The sequence below is a fragment of the Phoenix dactylifera genome, chromosome 18 (genome assembly GCF_051530095.1).
Source record: "Phoenix dactylifera cultivar Ajwa chromosome 18, Ajwa_hap1_PhDact_Kaust_v1.1, whole genome shotgun sequence".
NCBI classification, from domain to species: Eukaryota; Viridiplantae; Streptophyta; class Magnoliopsida; order Arecales; family Arecaceae; genus Phoenix; species Phoenix dactylifera.
In genome coordinates this window covers 13,298,378-13,320,458 of record NC_143207.1, presented here as the reverse complement: position 1 = coordinate 13,320,458, position 22,081 = coordinate 13,298,378, and the positions used below count along the sequence as shown (strand labels likewise).

The following is a 22,081-nucleotide window of genomic DNA, read 5'->3' as shown; positions in this document are numbered from 1 at the left end:
CCCCCTTCTTCTTCTTCTTCCCTCTCGATCGGACTCCAGGGCGGCCATGGTGGCCGGCCCCGATGGTGGCAGGAGGCGGCGGAGCAAGCCCAACCACCCCCTGCGGCTGGCGGCGGCGAGCACGCCAGCGCTAACGCCTCTAGCCGAAGCGAAGCATCCCTTTTTGGGCCGAGATCCGGCGATCGGCCGGCTCAAAATCACCACCCACCATGGCTAATCACCAAGCAAGGAGAAGGAAAAAGCTTACCTTAGCCCCGACGAAGATTCGGCGCCTCCCTTCCTCTCCGGCGGCGATGAAGGAAAAGGGTCACCCGTGCTACTTGGCTCTCCCTCTTCCTCTCTCTCTCTCTCTCCGGCAATGCGAAGAAAATCTCTCCCCCTTCTCCCTGGTGGCTCTTCTCGGTGGTCTTAAGGAGGAGAGGAAGCCCTAAAAACAGGGCTTCCTTCTTCTTTGGGATGGAACCAGTCCATCCCGTCGCCTCACGTGCGTCGCACGTGAGGCCAGGGTTTTGGGACTGGGCCGGTCATTTGGACCGGGCCCAGTTTCGGGGTCTTACATCCCACCCTCCTAAAAAAAATTTCGTCCCCGAAATTTGCGTACCTGCAGTTTTAAAAAGTTGAGAATACTTCTTCCAAATCAAGTCATAACACTCTTCAAATCCAAGTCGTCTTGTCTGACCAATGTCAAATAATTCTATTCACCATACTTTCTCTGCACACTCTGATTTAAACCTCAATATACCCGTGTCAAGTCTAGATTTTTTTTTCTAGAATTACTTGCTTGTTGGTACATTCATTATTATGTCTTATTCCGTGTGTACACTTTCGAAAGTTAAAAGTTTATATTCTTCTTTTGACAATCAATCAAAAAAATGTTATGTAACTATTTAATCTTTTTTAGCAGCATAATGGGTTGTCTAACAAAGAGCAGTGGGCATGGCAAAACAATAAATAGAAATAAATATTGGGACTAAATTAATACCTGTCGTCAACACATCAGAAGCCTGTACATCTTGCTGTGTAAGTGCAAATACTCTTCCTTGAGTCTTTGGCCCCTGGCTTCCTTCCATTGCCTGAGTAGATCTATTCTCGTTTCTTTGTGGGCAGTCTGCAATTTTATGACCTATCTTACCACATCTAAAACAAGCACCGGTGTTCCAATGGCAATCCTTGTCAGCATGAGCCTTACCACATCTAGAACATTTATTGATATTCACTTGCTTAGGGTTATCACTCGTTGATTTCTTGTTTGAACTTTCGGCGTTTTCATTGCTCTGTCCCTGAAATTCATTCGATCTGTTCCTCTTCTTTTGATTTCTTTCCCTTTCCAACCATTCATCATTAACTTCCCTTTTAATTATTAAAGCTTTATTTACCACAGCTGCATAGATAGTCAATTCATAAGGTACCACTTGTTTTCTAATTTCAGTCTTTAGTTCCATCTCAAATTTATGCGTTCGATCTAGTTTATCTTCGACTAACTTTGGAACAAATTTGGCTAGCTCGGTAAATTTAGCTTCACATTCTGCAACAGTCATATTTCTTTGCTTTAGATGAATAAACTCCTGCTCTTTCTATGCCCTTACACTCCGAGGAAAATACTTATCATAAAATGCTCCTCGAAATTTTGCCCAAGTGAGTGGCTCCCTATCCTGCTCATATTTATGTTCCAACATCCGCCACCAGTTGAATGCCTCACCTTGCATCATGTATGATGCAAACAAAATTTTTTCATCATCCTGGCATCTCAAGACAGCAAATGCTTTTTCTATCTCTGTAAGCCAATTGTCTACTTCCAACGGTTCTGTAGTCCCCTTGAAAGTTGGAGGAGCCAGCCTCTTAAATTCAGCTATACTACTACGCTGTTCACACTGTTCCCCTCGTCCTTGCTGTGGTTGTGTCTGAGGCAACTGCGCTCGTTGTTGGAGCAACTGCTGTTGCATCTGCATAAGGCCCACTATGGTCTGCATAACCTGGCCTAGGCCCGGCTCTTGTTGTCCTGTCTGAGTATCACTAGCAGGATTGACGACTCTCTCCTGCTGAGAGGTGTTACCAACTTGTTGGGATGTGCTGTCATTTTGCGGGTTGGGTGCCTTATTAGTAGCTCTGCGAGTAGTCTTTCTCGTCCGACGTGGAGGCATCCTGATCTATGTCTATCAGATAGCAGCATACCAATAATAAGCTTACCAGTTCATTACAAGTACATAGAATGGTTGTTACAATAATCATAAACTAACGTCCCAATGTCCCTAGTGTCTACCCATCTACACTCATGTCATGTCAGATTTTCTTATCTTAGAATTTATCCAACCTGGCTCTGATACCATAAAAGTTGTCACGCCCCCGGCCCGAGATCGCGAGCCGGGGGTCCGCGCCAACCGCCGCACACCCATAGGAAACTCTCCCCACGAGCATGCAAGGCATCTTAACCTAACATCTCAATTATATATATATCTAAAATAATTCAACTGAAATAAATGCAATCTTACTCCATTGACTGACCCAAATTATATAGTCTCACAGTTCTAAATACGCAGCGGAAGATAAAACATCAATTTAAATAAAGCCTAATCTAGGATAACTTGTGCTTCAGTTTTTCTAGTCGCTCTCCCATTTTAAATCTCCGATAGGTTAGTTTTCAGAATCTGTACAACAACAAGAAATTGTATAATGAGCTAGACAGCCCAGTAAGTAATAAACACCTTAACTAGTCAATTCATAAAATAACATAAAATATAAATACAAATTATGATGAATCAACATAATAACATAATCAATTCCTTTTCAAGCACAAATTCATTAAAATTCATATTTTTTTAAATATCTATATACATAATCATAAATCTGATTCGAAACAAATCATATTCATCTCATCAGAAAGAAAAGAAAAGATAAAAATAATAATAGTAAAATAAAGGGAAGAGGGTGGTCTACGGGTATGAACCCGAATCCGAACCCAAACCCGAACTCAGGGTGCTAAGCACTCCTGCAGGGTCGGCCATGGAAAAATATTAAATTTAAGTTTTTATATATATTATGATTAATTTTAAAAGAAAATATGATTTTTGGATATTAGGTCCTGCGAGGAATTTGTGAGATTAATTGGATTTGTTGTGGATCGCGTTCAATGTAAGTAATGAACTGCCTTCGCTAGACTCTTCATTTATATAATATTATTTTTGCATGGAATAAATTGTTAATGAATTTATATGTGATTTATGAATTTTACGAGATGATGCTTTGAATGAAAAATGGATATATTAATTGGAATAATATTTTTCGGACTATTGTTATATTACTGTTCTTGCATTGTATATGCATATTTAGATCGATTATGATATATCTATTATGTTACAAAAAAATTTTGATGTGCATTAGATTTAGAACTCTCAGCCTGGCTATGTTCTGGATCCTGCCAATAGGAGTTATGCATTGGCAATTCTGGCCCCACCACAGGATATAAGTGTGGTATTCTGGCCCACTCCGCAGGGTATAAGTGCGGTATTCTGGCCCACTCCGCAGGGTATAAATGTGGTATTCTGGCCCACTCCGCAGGGTATAAGTGCGGTATTCTGGCCCACTCCGCAGGGTATAAGTGTGGTCGTAGCTAAAGGCTGATGAGATGAATATGATTTGTTTCGAATGAGATTTATGATTATGTATATAGATCTTGAAAAAAATACGAATTTTAATGAATTTGTGCTTGAAAAGGAATTGATTATGTTATTATGTTGATTCATCGTAATTTGTATTTATATTTTATGTTATTTTATGAATTGACTAGTTAAGGTGTTTATTACTTACTGGGTTGTCTAGCTCATTATACAATTTCTTGTTGTTGTACAGATTCTAAGAACTAACCTATCGGGGATTTAAAATGGGAGAACGACTAGAAGAACTGAAGCACAAGTTATCCTAGATTAGACTTTATTTAAATTGATGTTTTATCTTCCGCTGCGTATTTAGAACTGTGAGACTATATAATTTGGGTCAGTCAATGGAGTAAGATTGCATTCATTTCAGTTGAATTATTTTAGATATATATATATATATATAATTAAGATGTTAGGTTAAGATGCCTTGCATGCTCGTGGGGAGAGTTTTCTACGGATGTGCGGCGGTTGGCGCGGACCCTCGACTCGCGATTTCGGGCCGGGGGCGTGACAGAAGTTATATACAATGTGGTACATGACCATTGAATGATCATTGAGTGCCCTTATTCTGGTAGTTGTTTCAAGAAGGGTTTTGTGAAGAGGAAAAAGAAGAAGAGGAAGAGAGGAACCCAATGGCGGCTGCTGTCAGCTTGGAACAAGCTGTTCAAACCATAATATGATCAGCCGCTATTGCGTAGTTTGTGTACTGCTTTTCATCCTACTGGTTAAGTGACTCTTCTTTCTTCCCACTCTCATCTGTTCAGTGCTTTGTTGTCCTGCATTACTGTATCTTCAGACTCCAGTTCCATGTTGTCGCTATCTTCCTTTATGTCGTTTTTAATGACTTGATCAGCAGCTGACATCGAGTCGTGAAGTAGGAATAAAATATTCTGCATGACGACCCCGGTGTACGTTGCTTCAAACACGAATATTCTTTGATTTATTACTTTCCATGGACACCAGCAGGTTGTTGAGAAGACGCAATCCCATGTCAGCAGAATTTCTTTCCCTTTGATTTGCATTCTCCAACTTGGCCACCTTTCCTGGATCGTAAGTGGCAAGGGGGGCATGGAGTTTTTCGTGTTGATCTTCTGCCAATTTGAAGTTGCATACCTGCAGTTTAGAAATAGGTGGTTGACGGTTTCTTCTTCTGTTCCACACAATGGGCATGTAGCCGGTCCATTCCAATTTCTCTTTTTGAGATTCTCCGCCGTCAAAATTTTGTTGTGGTAACTTAGCCTGTTGAATGCTATGATTTTTTTCCGGCAGTGGGAGTTTCCAGTTGTTCTTTTTGCAAAATGGGAAGTAATGTTTCCATGGATGAGAAACCGATAGCATCTTGGAACTTTGAAGATTCTGTTTCCACTTTCAAGTTGATGAAAGTTCTCCTTAACTCTTTCTGTTTTTTTTTCTAGACCGGATGATTCATACAATACGTGTACGGACGGATCCAATAAAATCGGAAAACAAAATATCACGGAACTTTCGAGCGCTCACAGGATGCTACTGGAATGGTTAGCCACGTAGGTGGTCACCCAATCCACAGCTCCATTGGCTTCTCTAAACATATGCTTCACCTGGACAACTCCTCCGTCTCTCATCATCATTCAGATATCGTGAATCAAGAGATTGTCAGCAGCAACGACCCTCGGACCCTTCTGGATCCAGTTGATGACCGTAGTTGAGTCACCTTCTAAGATGACTGAACTAGCTGAGAGTTTATGCTGAGCGTGTCGAAGACCCACTTGCTTTTCTCCTTCTATGTTTTGTTTCCACTTAATTATATCGTACAGATCACTTGGGTTCACATGTTGACTAATGATGCCCCCGGAAATGGATCACTGTCGGCTCTTTTTCTTCCTTAGGGGACTTCAGCAAATCTTGTTGAACATAATCCTGTATAACATTTCGAAATACTACACAATTATTAATGCAATGTCTATAAGAATTACATCATTTACAATATATTTCTACCCTTTAATTCCTCCACTATCGAGAGTATATGGTCTTTGGGTAATTGAATGAAATGTGAATTCAATAGGATGGACTTGGTATTATCAAATGTGTATTTTTTGCTGGACCCATATAATGCCTTTTTACCACGTTTAAATTTTAATAGATGCCATTATGTCATCTAGTCAAGAATGTGATAGAGCACCATAAACACAGTTAATGGCGTATCGCTTCATCCAAATCGACCTCTATGTTGCTGCTCTCTAGATTAGAATCTTTATAATAGATCCAATAGAAAGAATCATGCGCTTGCTTTTCTTCCGGAATCATATTCTTGTATCTAGTTATGTGACTAGATAACTCGATAAGTCTTTAAATTCCAAAATTCTTTTTCATTTTACAACGAGACCAGTTTTAGCCATCTGCATGAATTCACTTTTAGCTTGGGCTAAGTGATACCACCACAGCCTCAATTTCCTTAATTGAGCCATGAACTCTTCGGCAAGTTCACTCGAACTTTGGTTAATTGATTGCATTACCCTGAGGTCAATCTTCTCAACCATGGGGTTGATGTGCTAGGAAATTGACTTCATTAGGTCATTTCTTCAATTTGCTCTCCACTTCTAAGTTCATAGCTTTCGCGGTGACTTCATCGATGGGGCCTGCTGATAGAGCTGGGTGGGGAGGCGATACTAGTTATCAAGTCAGAGAGACGCTTGGCCCGTAAGCTGGCCCCCTTAAAAACCCATGACTTAGCCTCCATTTGGAAGTTTTGGGGGGAAAAGAAAAGCAAGGAAAACTTTAATGAGGAGGGAAAAGAAAATAATGGAATAGAATAGACTTTTCTTTCCTCTTGTTTGAAACTTTTAGGAGGGAAGAAAAAGTACTTTCCTTCTTCTTGTTTGGAAGTTTGGAGAGAAAAGAAAAGAAAACATACCTTTTTAACACTTTTACTAAAATACCCTTATTATAAAAGGGGCATGCTTATGAGTAAAGGGTAAAATAGGTATTATCAAAAATTTATTAAGTTCCAATTCTTTTCTTTCCAAATCCTTCCACTTATGGAAGGAAAGAAAGGAGAGAATTGGAGACCAAAATTTTTCCTCCTATTCCGTCTTTTTCTTTCTCTTTCTCTCCACTAAAAAAACTCCCAAACATCAAAATTTTTAACTTTCCCTTCCTTTCCCTTCCTTTCCATTCCTTTCTCCTCAATTCCAAGTTTTTAAACGGACCCTTAAAGTCTTCACCCCCAAAATAATCTAAGAATTACTTCTTTTTAGCTAGCTAGAAAACTAGCCGACTCTATACACGAATATCTTCTTTCTTATCCCACTCTGTCTCTCTTTTATCGCTTACGCCTCAAATTGACCTGTCAATTCAATCAAGGAGCACATAAATTGAAGGAAGGCTCGCCTATTTACTCCGGGCACATGCCTGTAAGGGCCCTTCTTCCATCAAATTTAGCATCCGTCTATAGACTTCCTAGGCGCAACGTTAATGATATGTTGCTGATTATGCTGATCAAACACCTGGATGTATACGAGGAGATCGAAGCCCCATCCATGGGGGTCAACGGATTGGCGGAATAGGTAAGATCCGCGCATTCATTACATCAGAGGAAGAAAGCAAAGAGGAGTTCCAGGCTGGCATCTTCAATGTTAAAAACTGTAATTTGTAACACTATCTCCGAGAACCTTGCCTTTGTTGAGGAAATCTTCCGTTGTTTCTATTACTTTAGCATTGTTTGGTGACCCATGTGATGCCCATGCCAATCTTTCAATGCTTCTCTCTATGCTCCAGAATGTTGCTTGTTTTATCGCTATCGTCCATAAGTGAAGTGACTGTAGCATTTGTCCTTTTGAGTTGTAATATTGTTCCTAGCCAAATTTTGGCTCTCATCTGCATTTCTAATTGCATTCAAACCATCATTCTGATTCTTGCTGAATTTTGACTAGTCTGATTTGTCCTAACCATATTTCAGCCATCAACATTTACAGAATTCTCTTGGTGAGGATAGAAAATTCCTTGTTCAAGAAGATTATTCACAACAACAAATTCAACTTTAATACCTAATGTGAAAAGAAGATTATATTAATTAAGGAACCAGTTCACCCAAATAGCTGAAACTAAGGTCTCGTTTGCAGAGCTTTTGGGAGGTCAGAAAGTACTTTTGGCCCTCTAAAAGTACTTTTAGATAGAATAAAGGTGTTTGATAAAGAAAATCAGAAAGTTGGAAGAAGCTTCATTTTGGAGCTTCTCCGAAAAGCACTTTTAAGTCCTATCGGAAAGTTATTTTAAGTTATAATTTTTTTCCTTTTTAACTAAAATATCTATAATAAAATATAATAATTATAAAAAATAATAATAATTATTATAATATTTTATATCTTTATTATTGTATTATACTATAAATATAATAACATACTATATCAATGTATTTTAGAACGGTGGCTCGTGCTGCACAGTAAAGAAGAAAGAAAGAATGGTAGGTAGGGGGTGTTGTACACTGAAGAAGGAAAGATAGGTAGCTTGGGAGCAGCGCGTAGGGAGGGAGGGAGGTGAAGTATCTGACCTCACTTCATTACTTCGCAGGCGGCGAACCACCCACGAGTTGCTTCTTAACCACCGTTGCTTCCCATTTGAGGATTTATGACATGTTATAATGGCATATAATTGGGGTTGTAACTTCCCCAAGAATTTGATGTACACAAAGAAGCTAGCAAGATAACTGACCGTATATATATCCAGGACCACATTTTTAGTCTAATTTCTTGTTAATAAGCTCATCCCTCTTAACAATAGCCACTTAGGAGCAATCATGGACGAGTTGCTTCTGGTTAGTTCTCTACTTTGCATTAAAAGTTTATCAGAAAATATTAGTTTCCATCCATTTTTATCTTGAGCCACTCTTGGCTAGTTTGCTGATCAACGCACAACCTCATTAGCTTCTCTTCAAAAGTCTGTAGCAAACGAAATATATCAGCAGCTAAACATAAACCTGATCCTCCAAGCAATTTGCTTACTCTATCTCAAAATAGAGACAAGTGTGACAGAATCATTTTGGAGGATGATTAATACTCCAATACGCATTAGGGGATCTTCTGTGCAGGCCCTTTGAACACCTGCATACAAAACAAGGTTGTGAGTCTCTGAGAACAAAATCAGACTCCCCACATGCATATGGTTTGGGTGATTGGACACCCGTCCGTATTGGCCTTAACCCAATACTGAGGAGGTGGCTCTCATTTCACCTACAAGGATCTAATCCTGTTGAATCAGATTAGTAGTGCAATATGCCTCAGCCATACTAAGGGCCCTCCTGGCCACTGTCTTTCTTGCCATCAAAAGCAAAAATATTTCTTTTTTTTTTTTGTGAAAACGGCAATTCATATAGCTCTAACGTGAGTACATCCTACCAAATCAGAAAAAAGTAAAAAGTACAATGAGAGCGGTAAATCTACTACGGATGACCAAAATATCTCTTCGGAATGTCGTGCAACAAAGAAGGCGACCCAATCTGCTGTCCTGTTTGCCTTCCGGAACACATGTGCCGCATGGAACTCATCCAACTCCATAACCAGCCTGCGAGTTTCATGAATAAGAGGGTGACCATCTCCATACCTATCCGCACCCAGGATCCAATCGATCATTATGAATGAGTCCCCCTCGAGGTACACCTGCTCGACACCAAGAGCCCGCCTTACGTAGAAGATACCCATCCAAGCTGCCTGCAGCTCTGTCCCAACTGCAGTAAATCCGATCGTACGGCGTCCTCTGACTGCAACCAGCCTGCCAAGATGGTCTCTGATCACAAATCTCACACCTCCGAACATCGCATCCATCAACATACTGTCGTTAAAGTTTATCTTGCAAAAATATTTCTCATTTTCCAAATTTGTCAAAGAACATTAGCAAAATCTGTAAGGAAAGGATCCTTTATCTCCAAAGACACCTGAGACCCACTCGCCATTCTTCGATTCACCCGGAAAAGGGAAATGGTCTTAAATTCCTGCCAAGAGGCTACCAGTGTTAGAACGGCTCGACCGAAAATGTTATCGACCGTTACACCTGTTATAACAACGGTTGTTCACCTCAAAAAGTAGCATTTCAGACTTTTAACAACATTATAATAGTGACTGCTATGATGACATTATGAAGAAAATAATGAATAATTTTTTGGAACCATATAATCCGCTTTTGGAAAAATATTTTAAAAAAACATGAATTTTGAAAATTTCTAGTTTATATAAAGAAAAGGAAAGAATGATCATTATCTATATTGTAATGGACCATTATAATGATAAATAACATAGTATAATGTAGGAAGATGGCCAAAACCGTTGGTTATAATACTGTTATTTAAAACTCTGGGCATGTAGGGCCTAATGCATCATGCCTAACTTCACAAATACCCAGCTCTTTCAGCTAAATAAAAGTAGCAACAGTATTATTTGAATTCCTGCTCCCTATTTCTGAAAACTTCGACACTAATAGACTCTATTTAGTTCCCTGAGAAAACAGATCATATCAGAAAATTCTTTACAGAGTACAAAAGATGGCGTATGATTTAAATCAGTGCAATTAAATAGTTTGTGACAATGCATTGGTGCGGCCATTCTGAACATAACATGGATTGAACCTTTGGGATGGAGTCTACAGAGACAATCATTAGTTACATCAGTAACAAACAATCAAACAAGAGTCCACACAACAGAGCAATTGAACGACCCTTTAACCTTGAGCCAATCATCTGTTTACCCTGCAAATATATTCCATTACATTAGGAAATTGTTGATTATTACTTCAGAAAGCATAGAAGGCAGAGTAATATGATAATATCTAAATCAATCTAATGCAGCTGACAATAAATGCTTTCCCTAACAAAGCTTTATAGCAACACCCACAAGGGTGTTGTCATCTTTCAAAAAGTGTTTTTGTTGGCCTTTAATTTTCTGATAACTTGACATCCCATCCTCTAGTTGACTGCCGTTCACATTTAGTTCTTAAACACTGGGCATTTAATTTTGCACTTATTGTTGAGTCCTGTACACATTTACACTAATGTTTTGCATGCACTTGAACATGTTTACACACATTTACACTTGTTCTTGTACACATATATCTGTTTTGCATACAAGTATGCATAACCAGAAATTAAATATTAAAGGCAACAATAACACTTTCAGTCAACTGGGACTAATCATCAAATAGCAGTCAAACATGATGAACCAGGTGTCAATTATCCTTCATTTTTCCTTTGAACAAGCAGTCATGCAATAGTTCATGACCACACATAAAGAATTTTCACAGGAAAAGAAAGAAAAGAAAGACATGCTAATCAGTTGAATAAATTGATAGGTAGTTAAGCTGTAGTGCGGTGGTCAGCAAAAATACCATATGACCATCTAAAACAATATCAGAAATATAGGCCAGTTACATTCTGATAATATGAACCCAGGTCACAGCTATGGAAAACTACATTTCACTTTAGCATCTGGGAACAGTTGGTGTTGTATTATGTTATAGTGTTTATGCAATGGACAGTTAGACCAATTTATAAATGCATATAACCATTAGTCTGCTTCAGACTCAAAAAAGAAATTAACCAGTCTCCAAAATTATGTTCATAAAAAAACCGGGTCTCCAAAATTAAAAGGTGACTGTCAACCTTTTAATGCAAGCTGTGTTTAGTAGAATATATTGCTCCATTTCTTCTGCAATAGCGTTTCTGCAGTGTTTATTCAGTCAAGGACAAGGCATCACCTTGTTTCGATTAAGCCAGTGTCAAGTACATAACGAGAAGATGCATTTTAGGTTAAACCATTAGACTTTTATTAATACCTTGTATTTAAACCAGATGTCCTCAAAGTGCTAAGAGAAACCACCCTCCTATCTGATTCTCAATTCTTTAATCCAACAAAGTTGCATATACTGGTCCAGAAACCGGTTGTCTCTGCTGCTGGTTCATCTATCGCTTCCTTAAAGTTAGCTTTCTCGCTCAGCTCTACAAATGCATCCACAAGATTCTGAAGTCTCGCAACAAATTCAATCAGAAGTGAAGCAAATGTAGCCAATGACAATGCACTGGCACTTTCGTAGGTTTTTAACTCTTCTTCATTAGGTATTGCATCCGAAATAAAAGACCGCCTTGCAGGCCATGATACCTGCTGTTTGAACTCTCTTGCTGGCAGGGAGTCAACTGCATTGTTCATTGAGCTATGAGCATCCCAACTACTTGACAATTGGATTGATTTAAGATTAAGCACCGTCTCGCTGTGAGATTTGGTTTCGAGGTATTTCTTTTCACCTTCCACCATATTGACACAATCTAAGGCATCTTTAAGTCCTTCAGGCCACCTTCCAAATTCCCAGCTTTCTGAATTCACCAGAAGGTACGATTTCCGGTCTATCTTCTTTTGCAGCTCTTCAGCAGCCTCATGGACTTCAAGGAGGATGTCTCCAGGGTTCAATTTTGCCATTTTCTTGACTCTGTTTCCTAGCTCACGTAAAACTTTAGCACCTTCCATGCCTACCCTCTGCAGCTCACAGCTAAAAACTTGCCTGCTTTCTGGTGGGGCCTACCGTAAACTTTTAAACAGTCAGGTGGCAATACGAGAAAAAAGCATGTTCAAGAGAGGAAGAAGGGTGGGGGGGGGGGGGGGGGGGGGCATGGGGAGGATTGGGTTGCAGGGAGTTTTCTGTTCCGCATTTGACAACAAGACCAAGCAGTGCATTTTAACTTCATAGACATAGATATTCATTGAAGTTTCTGCACATAGTAGCTCCCAGATTGGTACAACCATGAACAGACAATCTATTGCACATCCATGGCCACAGGATTTAGCTAGAAATGCGTATCCACAATAACTCCATTGTGGTGATTATTAGTATTTGGAGACAGACATAAGATTACTAAATATTGCTGGCAAAAATTAGCAAACATTTAAAATGATTCTTGAGAATTTGGTGCTCTATCAAATATACCTAACAGAAAAAAAGTTCTTTAGATCTTGTGTAATAATTAAATGAATACCATGTATTTGACTGTAAAAAAAGATACAACCATCTTCAGCACATAGCAGAATGACAGTTGAACACAGACTATTTACAGACAGCATTAACAGTTGAATCCTTCTGTCCTCTAGCTATTACCAAAGGTTCCCTAGGATAGGATTAAATAGGTTTCTGGCACCTATATTTCATGGTTTGTGTTCCCATATTTTGCCACACTATCTTTTTTCTTATACGAGATCGTGATCGCGATCTGTATATGAGACTATAAACACCAGAGCAAGCACAAATAGCAGTTGATGAGAAGTATTACAAAAGTAGATCAAGATGGATATTCTCTCTTTCTTCTTTTACTTAACTCCAAAATCTTTTCTTTCAATCCAGCAGTGGAGATAGAGACAGAGGCAGATGCATTTCACTAAGTGGAGACAGCTGTGGAGCTCCAATCCTGGAGGATAGAATGAAGTATGGAGGGCCTGCTGTGTTTTTTCCATGATCTTAATGATTTGTGAATATTATCTTTAATTCAAAAAAACTAGTAGCGTCAATGGCTTTTCCCAACAATATGCACATGGTGATTTTCACAAATAAAAAAATAAAAGAAAATGAAAAACTGCTAAACAACATATCCATATGTAATTTTGATTCACATCAGATGCTACCAAGTATAGATACTTGGTTTAGCCAATTGTGATTGCACAATTTAAAGTTTAAATTGACATTTGAATATTGGAATGTAGCATAAAATTAAACTAAATATAAGTTGCATTGAAATCCATAAGATCATGTAAAATGGCCCCCATTAAATCCATTTAACCCAAGATCAACAAAACTTGTCTTTTTTATTTTTGTGGCTATCAGAACATCTCATCGCGCCCCATACCGGATGTACCATATTGTGCCAGTATCAAACAAACACTCGGTTGGGAGGCATATCAAGTCTCAGTATGTTGAACCAACACCTATAGCAGATGTACGGACACTATACCAGTTGTGAGCAATCTTAGATAACTTCTTAGAAAATTTGAATTAACAGTACCTGCAACCAAATGATAGGTATCTTATGACAATTGCACCAGTACATGAGCTTTAAAGGTCAAGATACACTTGGAGTGAACACTGGTCATTGTTATGATCAGCTGTGGACATAAAAAAATCCAAAGAGTCCAGCACAAAGGGGCATGCGTCGGATGTTTGAGATTTGCTAGTCTGGAACGTGAATAGGACACAACAAAATCCACATTGGAACAATCAAATGCAACAGAGCCTATGCATCTAAACCGACTAAAAAATTGAATCCAACCAAGAGTGAGAAGAAGTCTTTTTTGCATCAAAATAAATGGACCAAAATGAATAGAACTAGGATTGGATTCGAAGCTACAATTTTGGGTATTAACGTTCATTGACAAACTTTGTGACAATCTAACATGTACTTAGAATATACACACATGGACATATATGTGAATATGAATCATCTTTTTCTAAGTACAATTTGTTGATGCCATACTAGATGAATTATTCTGGAATCAGGAAACTAGGGTACAAGACTTTGCCTGTCAGAGCTTTGGCTTTTAGCCACATTTAGATATATGAATTTATGAGCTCTTAAGATTTGGTTAAAAAAATTTTGTTTTGTTTTTGTATTTGCTTCACCAAGCATGTTAGCTTGTACTGGGTCCTTGTTACTATGTTTGTTATTTTATACATTCAGAAGCTTGTTTCTATGTTTGTCATTTTATGGATTTTTTTCTTTTTTAAAAAAATTTTGCTTTGTTCACTACTTGACTCAGTTTTTGAGCATGGTATGGTGTGTATGATAGCAATAGGGTTGGTAATTTTTTGAACTATTTAATGAGGATATTGGCGAAGTATATAAGCAAATTAAAGTAAAATCCATTTGAGAGGCACATATTCAAATTGAATACATGAAGTAGTAAAATTTTAAGATTTGTTGGTTATTGATGGAAGTATATTGTTCAAATTGTTGATAGTTTGTAGAAAGGTGTAAAACTACAAGAAGTCTAAGCAAGGTTTTATCTTTGTCTAACATGAAGAAAAATTCAGCTAAACATTAGATTCTGTTCTGAAGTATTCATTTGACTTGTTGTTTTGAAATGATTTTGGTTGTAGAAATATTAATTTGATGTTTCTATTCTGAATGGAATTATACTTGTTCCCTTGAGATAGCATTTATTTTGTGAGTTAAGATCCAAATACTCAGATAATGAACATGATTTTGCCGTGATTCCTCAGTGTACTTATTTCAAATGAGACTATGCTTCTTCACATGGTGTAGCAATATGTATTTAAGATTGTAAGTGGAACATGCTAGTCACGACTATGCTTCTTCACATGATGTAGCAATCTGTACTTAAGATTGTAAGTGGAACATGCTAGTCACAGTATAAGTGATTTTTCTCATCAAATCATTAACTATGCATTCAAATATATTTAAAAGCATCCAACAGTATTGAAATGGTTTTTCCTAATAGGAAGGAACTATCACAATTTTATCTTATGAGATGCCTTGCACATGCTTGAAATCCCTAGTAAGAAGATGAAATGGCCTTGGGGGTATAGACCGACCATTATAAGAAAATTTTATCCTACATGACCTGCTTGAACTTTTTTTCTAAAATTATGTACCATCATCCTCCCATAGTATCCCATTCCTTATTAAAAATGTTGTTTTAGTATTTCATTAAACCTTTGGAAGTGATATGTTATATTTAAATGATTGTTGCAGCGGAAACAAAAATTCTTTTGAACACAATAAATATAATTATTAAGCTATGTAGGTTGCTTTAACAAAAATACCCTTTCAGAGTATGACATAGCTAGGCTAGGCCTTCTCAATAAAAGAGATCTTGGTGTTTTGAAATGGCTTTTAGACCTAATGATCGTGGAGGCAATGCTACTTACATAGTCATAAGGGTTTAAATATGGTACAGAACCCCGTATTATTTTTGCCTCAAAATGGTACGATACCGGTGCAGTTTATATGGACCAAGACCATCAGAATCAATAAGAATGAAAAGCAACCACTATGCAAGTAAGGTGAGTACAGATGGTTGGTACAGACTACTATGATCGGTACATACCAGTCCAATAGGTTTCGGAATCCCAGGATCTACCCCAGTACCTTTTTGCAATCGAAATGGTATGATGCTGGTGGTACCATTCCCTTCCACCTTTCAAACCTTGCATAGTAACTTGTGTTTTATACTTTTATTGTCAGTAGTTTTTAAGCTTATATGAAAAAAGATAGGCTCAAAGTTTTGTGACTGAATTTTAGTGTAAAATTTATGGTTTGAGTTTAGTTATTTTTTGTTTGACCATATGGTTTTTTAAAAGAATGATTCAATGTAAATGTTACTTTAACATTCATATATGACTAATCATGATAGCACACTTCGAGATTTGAATACATTCGACGTCTCTCATTGAGACAAACCTACAATGCCAGTGATCAAGGCCTAGCACTTCTTTGATCATCCAATTAGTTGAATATACACATATAAACCTTAGTTACCTTTAGTAGGGGCACAGGTGAGATTAAATCTCTCAAAATTAAACTAGAATAAAAAAAAAAACATATGCAGGTGCGATTTTCAGAGATATTTTGAAGCATGTGCAAAATGATGGACCAAAAAACTGATTTGGTCCCATAAAAGCATGAGTGAATTTTTGCAAAACGATGACAAAAGGCAAGCAAAGAAATCTATAGCTACTCTTTAGAGCAACTAAAGGAATAGGGTACACAAAAGTGAGGATTAAGCCATTCTATCGAAGCTTTGCTAGCACTATAAGTTCACTAAGGCTTGAGAAGGTTGTACCTTGTTTCTTTAGAATCTATCCAGTCCAAACTGAGTTTTATAAATTATTGACTTCACTCAGCCTAGCAAGTAAAAGGAAGAAAATCTAATAACTTATTTAAAATTGGGCATGTGGAGGTCTATTTGTAGATATCAAAGCCCATTAAAATGCCAAGTACTCATGGTTATCAATAGAATCATGCTAGGACATAAACTACCCAAAACAAAAATGATCAAGAATCAAAATCTAACAAAGGTTTTAGTATGACTCGAAGTAGGTTTAAATCTAGTTGCATCAATATTGGTTGAGCACAAGTTGGCCTGCCATTTGTGTCATATCCAAGAAGTTCGACCCCTTTAAAACATAGAGAGTGAATCTTGCTTAGGTCAAATAGCTACTAATGACTAATTTTCTTGTGTGGATCACTTCAGGACCAGCTTAGACATGGAGATGTTGCTTTTCCTATTCTCACTATAATGGATTCTGAAGTTGTCCAAGTTTGGCTGGATCAACCTAACATAACTTCAGTTGTCCAACATTTGAAATCTCGACTATACTGCATCACCCTAACCCTGCATCGAGCACTGTGTATAAACACATTCACCCCAAGGTATCTGCTAATTGAATGAACCCCAAATAGATACAAGGGCCATATTGCATCTTGTACTGTTACAGGATGTAAAAGATACAGGGTTGATACAGGAGATCTTAACCCTTTCTTGAATCAGAATTTGACCCCATATAGCAAGCCTTGAAATAGACATCCCACAAATATGGTTAGTCTAGGGGCATGCTGATCAACACAAAGAGCATCTCCTATTATGCATAGATTCTAGAATGGCGCTTAGATAAATTTGTTCCTTCAATGTGATTTTTCTACAAATTACATCCAATAAAATCATGTACACTTCCGAACTAGTAAAGTCCCATGCACCTTTCTACAAATTACAAAGGTTCCAGAAAAAAAAAATCAGGGGGCCAAGTGACTGATGCTTCATAAAACTACACAAGCTCAATCAGTAACTCAGTGTAGTATTAGATAAATAGTTTTGTTTTAATATATAATTATTGACCACAAGATAATTAACCTCTCATCATTTTACCAGTATCCAAAAGCTGAATGAGCCATAACAAGCAGTTAACAGAGCCATTAATAAATCCATTAGCTATTGGAATTCAAAGTCATAATTGTCAATGTTCTTAATTGGCATAATTTTGTATTGTTTTGGGCTTAAATTGGATATTGGCCCCCAGACAGACAGACAGATAGACAGAGCCATGACCACTCCTATATTTCGCAATTCACTCATGTTCGCGTCTGAATAACAGAACCCCATATTGGAAGATATTTCTCAACAAATATCAAATTCACAATATGTTCTGACTTTTCAGGTCCCAATAACATATGATCTCTGATCAATAACCACAGATCTCAAAACAGCAGCATCTAGAGTTTACTGGTTCTGTGTACTATTTACTATAGGACAGAGAGAGGAATTGGTAGCTAAAGTTTTTCTCATGGTCCAAAGCCAAGTTTCTAGTTCTTATTTAAGGCTTCCACAGAATGATTGTGATTAGCAAAAGGAAAAAAACCCTCATATCAGATCAAAATCTCGACTGTAGCTCCACCAGGTAGCCAATATTAGACATGGCTAAACAGGGAAGGAAGAGAGGGCCATATATATGCATAAATGCTTCTTTCATTTTATGTTCTATGAAATTGATAATAGGCTTCCACCTGCTAGAAGTCGTGAAAAGGAAGTATCATGCAAGAGAAATATAAACAACTAGTAATAGGCTGGCAGTATCTGCTGGCGAGCTGCTCAATGTTCTAGTAGGAACAATATATACAGGGCCCAAACCAATAAAACAAAGCTCATGTATCCAACCACAACCACCGGACAAAAAGGTTCAGCTCAATGGCCCTTCCACCAGCCCATTGGTTAGATTCAAATGAAACCTTATTTCACAACGACGGATACTAAATAGCTGTTACCTGGAATATACCGCAGAACCTTAAAATCAAAATGTTGAAGCACTATGTCTATTACAAACACTTGCAATTCTTGTAAAGCTTGATTTTATCAGACCATGGCACACCTCCAGACTTGGGAAGAGGGGTTCATGAGTTTGGGTATCATCATCTTGGAAAGCTACAGAATTCAGCAATCTATAAAAGTGGTACAGGATGTCCTGTCAAAGATGAGGTGGTTGGGAACTTAGGCATGTTTCCTCCTTCCAGTGATTGTATAGTATCTTTCATTCAACTACATGTGATACTATACTGCACCCTCCCGCTGCACATGTCAGGCAGGCAAACATAAGCACATGTACACACCCAGAAGAAGGCTAAGAGATATCCATTAATGGGGTCTATAAACTTTCACTGATTCGAGGATCCAAACTGTGAATGGCGACCTAGAGTTCAGTATTATACAATAATCTTCCTAAGAATTCAGTAGACTTATGTTTAATTTGGCATTTCATTGAGATAGATAAACGAGAGTTCACATTTCTAAGCCACCAAACAAACACATATAAAGCATAAGAAACATCAAATTATTATTAGAACTGGCTGATTCAAAATCCAGAAGAGAATTGTAAACAAAGCAACTAAGATGCCAGGTACATTTGAAATCAAATTAGATTGATTTAGTAAAAAGGAAGACAGGTTTTATAAGGTTTATTTTCACTTCATGGCTACATGACAGGGGTATGTTGCTAGTTGTCAGGCTCATATGATATTATGCAAAGGCAACAAAGGTAATTGACAAGCACAAGAGGGGAGACAAAATATTCCCTAATACCAGATCTCAAGGGAAGAAATTATATTAAACATTAAATAATGAGCTTCATAAGAAATAAGAAATTATATCAAAAGAAACCATAACAATACAAGGATTTTACCTGAATTTCTGAAAGTATGCAGCCATGCAATGCCATAACCATGAAGACACAGTGCCTTAGTGCACCACCAACTTTAACATAGTTCTTCCAGGGATATCTCAACATCTTATAAGGACCATGGGGTGGCTCCCACATAGCAAAGCCTAACTGTAAAGATACAAGGAAGTAACGGCGCATCAACATCCAACTCAACTAGAAGCACATGAATAAAGTATTGTTTCAGTAGATACACACAAGAGTATCCTCTTGGCTTTTTGATTCAACAGCTGACCTATACCCACTGTATAAAGGATCATCAGAAGCTTGAGATGTAAGAATTTTAGAAGGAACCCTCTCAAATTCAATGCACTGAATGTACCCATTGACAGAGCCTGATAAAACCACAGATATAAAATCAGCTACAAGGGTAATTCTAGATCCACGTTAGTTTAATATTTGCAGTGGTAAATGTACTGAGCAGAGAAAAGTCTGTCAAAAAAGATTATACATGTTATATTTTGGATCAATTTGTTAAGGATATCTATGATTGACTATAGCAAGAAGACTGTGCTAGTTAAAGGATCACATCAATTATTTAATGGGCATTTGGAGGGAGAAAATATAGCTCAAATAGCTCAGTACTAAAACGGTATCAATCTGTTAGAGGCAAATTTAAGTGGTTGGGAATCCTTGATTGGATAGCTCATCTTGATATGATTATTTCAATAGGTGGGCAATTCAAAGGATGGTTCAGATGAACCATTGTGTACCTAGAAAAGAGATGTTTTAGTTTGACAAAAAATAATGACAAGGGAAAACCAGACCTTCCAAAGACTTTGCTACGCTCATGAAATTTTTTGCTACCAGGTTATGCAGATCCTCTCCTGCCCAGATTGGGTAGATGCAAATATTAACTCCCAAACTAACACCAGCACCAAGCACAATAAGGACAAGTCGACTCACAGCCGTGCAATAAATTCCCCCATCCGATATCCCAATGTAATAATGACAGCAAAAGTGACCAAGAAACACCGGAGGCCATATTCATAAGGCTTCATTGTTGGGTAGAATTTAATAAAGCTTGCAAAAAACCCTAGCATCCAAAAGCATGGCCATGAAGAAAAAAAATCAAATATGAGTACTTGTCTTTCAGAATTCACAAAGAACAAAATAAGGTATATTGCCGTCAAGCACAGATCTCACCAGCAATAAAGGTGCAGATAATAATGACTAGTTCCTCAAACTGTCCCGTCAATGTGGATAACTCTGCAACCCCTAGAGCAAGCCCTCCAGCAGTTAGTGTTCCTATAGCCCGATTAAACCCTTTGCTAAGCGTTGAACCTGCATGACATTCAGAAAAACTTCACTTCCACATGCAATACACAATCTAAGTCTGCTACTTCTATTTCCTTTACATCCACTTCATCCCATGCTCTGGTTAAAATGGCTTTGGATTATTCCTACCATGCAGATTGATTTCGACAAGTACGTCAAATAATCACCTCCCCAATACATCACTTTAAATTAATTTCAAAATCTTTTTCGAAATATATATAAATTACTGAATACGACCATTTAAGATCCAATAAAATCGGCCAATCTCATCATCATCATCATCCATTCATCACTAAGCATACCTACGCTGAATTCGAAGACGACGACGACGGTGAGGATGGCCCAGACGGCGTGCTTGGTAAGGTCCATGGAGGCCTCCTTGAGGAAGATGATGAACAAGGTCAGAGTGAGCGCAAGCCGCATCTTTGCGGCGAAAATCACTTTCCTCGGATCCGAGCGCCCGAACTTCCATCCCTTGTCCACCAGCTCCCGCGCCTTGCCCCACAGCCCGGCGATCCCGTCACCGAGGCGCCGGAGGCACCCTCTCTCCTCCTCCTCCTCATCGAAGTCGAGGCCGAGCCCCCACTCCCCCTCCTTGAGAAACGAGGAGAGCAGCCCCTCCTTGCTCCGCCGCTCGGAGCTGTACCAAAATGAACCCAATTTTGGGACCATCTGCGATCTCCCTCCCCCTATAGATTTTCGGGGGAATTTTTCTTCTTTTCTTTCTACTAGAGATTGCACAAGAAAAAGAGATGATTCGATAAGGAAAGATATATAGGGGAAGAAAGACGTTAGGGCTTCGACGTCGATGCCGGAAAAGGAAGGAGATGAAAGCAGTTCGCAGCGCGGTCAGATAGACGCTCTTCTCACTTCGGAGCGCGTTGGTCGCCATCCAGGCCAACTTAGGAACCGGAAAAATTTGTAGAGTCCTGATATTTGTTGTGAATGTCGTGAGAAATTATAGATTTTGGACGCAGCTAAGGACGGATATACAGGCGAAGAAAGACGATAAGGGCTTTCGACGTCGATGCCGGGAAAGGAAGGAGATGAAGAAGTATATCCTACACCCCTATAAGAATCCCCATCCTAGCCGGCGCTCCCCTTCTACATCCCCCTTACCCCTATTCCCTTTCCCCACCATCAAAACCACGATATACCAGCGATGGCGATAGAGATCGGGAAAACGATGGAGGGGAGGGAGACGAAGCCGCCGCCAACAAAGCCGGCGATGCCGTACCGGGAGGGCTGCGGGAGCGAGGAAGCGATTCCTTCTACCCCAACCTCGGCCCCCTCAGAGGCGATTCCTTCCCGGTCAAGAAACCTCCGCCCCGCACCCGCCGTAGCCGCCTCTCGCCCTCCCCCTCACCTTCAACCTCAGGGGCTCCCCCTCCCGGCGGCAGAGCTCGGCTTTTCTTTTTTTACGACGT

At 38.7% G+C, this 22,081-nt stretch overlaps 1 pseudogene across 1 annotated transcript; it reads right to left on the bottom strand.

The window, feature by feature from the left end:
* Positions 1 to 11,350: 11,350 nt before the first annotated feature.
* LOC103723622 (aluminum-activated malate transporter 9-like) lies at positions 11,351 to 22,081 on the bottom strand (annotated as a pseudogene). Its single transcript, XR_016399045.1, has 6 exons — positions 20,957 to 22,081; positions 20,523 to 20,660; positions 20,144 to 20,412; positions 19,575 to 19,711; positions 19,341 to 19,487; positions 11,351 to 12,184 (listed from the first exon to the last, which is right to left on the bottom strand). The product of XR_016399045.1 is annotated as an aluminum-activated malate transporter 9-like (transcript).